Source organism: Callospermophilus lateralis, chromosome 15 (genome assembly GCF_048772815.1).
Source record: "Callospermophilus lateralis isolate mCalLat2 chromosome 15, mCalLat2.hap1, whole genome shotgun sequence".
Taxonomy (NCBI): Eukaryota; Metazoa; Chordata; class Mammalia; order Rodentia; family Sciuridae; genus Callospermophilus; species Callospermophilus lateralis.
In genome coordinates, this window is record NC_135319.1 from 41,526,424 (window position 1) to 41,528,783 (window position 2,360).

At 40.0% G+C, this 2,360-nt stretch overlaps 1 pseudogene; it reads left to right on the forward strand.

The window, feature by feature from the left end:
- The first annotated feature begins 274 nt into the window (after positions 1-274).
- Positions 275-904, forward strand: LOC143381613 (protein MIS12 homolog; annotated as a pseudogene).
- Positions 905-2,360: the final 1,456 nt, after the last annotated feature.

Below are 2,360 nucleotides of genomic sequence, written 5' to 3' on the forward strand. Positions count from 1 at the left end.
AATCTAATTACATTCTACTTATACATAAAAGATTCCCAAGCTTTTCAGGGGAAAAAAAATAGTTTAGTTTTCATTCATTGAGGATGAGCCAGAGTGTACCAACTTGTAAAAAAGTTGTCATTCAAGTTGGAATATTGAGGAACCAGCAGTGTTGCCCCTACTTGGCAGCTTGTGGTCCCCTAAAGGAGGTGGCGGGAAGCTTGTATGTGGTCGACTTTATCATCACCATGGTCACTACAAGTTTTCATAATTGAGGACAGCAAAAGTGACTAAGATGTCAGTGGATCCAGTGACTATGGGGCCTAGTTCTTTGGCTTCACACCATAAACTTGCATGTTCAGGATCTACGTTGCATTTCAAGACTGCCTGTTTGAAATGATGCAGGCTCTTGAACAGATTATTCTGAAGAAACTGGAGGGAATCCCAGGCTGTGAGATGAGCCCAGTCCAGCCAGATTTGTAAATGCACAGAGAAGTTTCTTTGCTTCATCAAAGAACATTTTCATAACCTTTTTGGTAAAACGGAACAGTTGTTTTCACAGTTTGATTGTGTGTATTCCCCCAAATATCTTGCTTCCTAAAGATAAATGTCAGTAGGTGCATTATTATAATGAAGAAGAATCCCAGCTTCTCCAGAAAGAAATTGAAAAGTTACAGGAGAAGTATAAGACAAAATTAAGTACTAAGCAGGCCCTTCTCACAGAATTAGAAGGGCAAAAAATTGTTCAAGCCAAACTCAAATTAGACCTGGACTTAGTTGAAAATGTTGAGCTTGAAAATGCTGAGAGAGATCATAGGACTAGTAATTTTAGGGGAAGTTTGAGGTCCCTGGTCCAGACTCTAGGAAACTTCAGAACATTAGAGACAATGTGGAAAAGGATAGCAAAAGACTGAAAATATCTTAATTTCTCAATAGTTAAAAGCAAAGAGCCCGGGCTGGGGCTGTAGCTCAGTGGTAGAGGCCCTCGTTTGATCCTCAGCACCACATAAAAATAAATAAATAAATGAAATAAAGGTATTGTATCCATCTACAGCTAAAAATATTAATAAAAAATTAAAAACAAACAAACAATTGGGCTGGGGTATACCTCAGTGGCAAAGTGCTTACCTCAAATATGAGAACCCCTAGTTTAGATCGCCAGTTCCAAAAAAGAAAAGTCAAACGGGCACGGTGGCACTCACCTGAAATCCCAGCAGGAGGATCCGTGAGTTCAAAGCCAGCCTCAGCAATGAAGAGGCACTAAGCAACTCAGTGAGACCCTGTCTCTAAAAAAAACTACAAAATAGGGCTGGGGATGAGGCTCAGTGTTTGAATGCCCCTGAGTTCAATCTCCGGTACTCACCGCCCCAAAAATTAAAAAACCCACAAAGAACCTTTAAAGAAATGGGTTTTGTTTACTTTCTTAAGTTCCCCATCTGTTTCCCATCTTTTTTGGTTCACTCTTCTGAAGTATCTTTGTACTACCTTGAACAAGTTTGTGAAGCATCTGTTCATTAGAGACTTCTACTTAGTGGAAAAGAATTCTTTTTTTTTTCCCCCAATATTTATTTAGTTTTAGGTGGACACAGTATCTTCATTTCACATTTATGTGGTGCTGAGAATCCAACCTAGTGCCTCACGCACGCTAGGCAAGAGCGCTACCGCTTGAGCCACATCCCCAGCCTTGGAAAGGGATTCTTGACTCAGTAATGGCTCATTTGGGGGCATGATTAAAGAAGCGAAGCTACACCCCAAAATATTTTTTAAAGTTGTACCTGGATTATGAGTCCTTTGTTATCCTGATCCTTTGGGTTTATTCTTTGGATGATACCAGATGAGAAAAGGGTTCAATGTGCGGCATCTTTAGTAACCCGTCATCCCGCGGTGCCAGCAGAGACTGCTTGCTCTTGCGCAGTAACTTTCCTTTACCTGCAGACGTTTACAACGGATTAAAAAAGCAAGTGGCAAAAAAGACATCTTTGATCTTTGGTGAAGAAGAAGTTTTTTGTTTTGTTTTGCTTTTCCAAAATTTTTTCTATGAGCAAGGCCCTGGTGATATTAAGCCATTGACTACCTTAAAGTCCCGCAGAAGGTGACCTTGGACAAAAAGGAAGCAGATCCCAGTGGAATAGAAAAGGAAGCATTTGACATAACCAACAATGAGGTTGACATTTACTCAACATTTTACACCAACATTTTTCATAGTAAAGTTAGTTTGGAATTTGTCTTATGCCCAACATTTTTTTTAATATTTATTTTTTAGTTATAGGTGAACACAGTAACTTTATTTTATTTTATGTGGTGCTGAGGATTGAACCCAGTGCCTCACCCATGCCAGGCGAGCGCTCTGCCTCTGAGCCACAACCCCAGCCCTTATACCT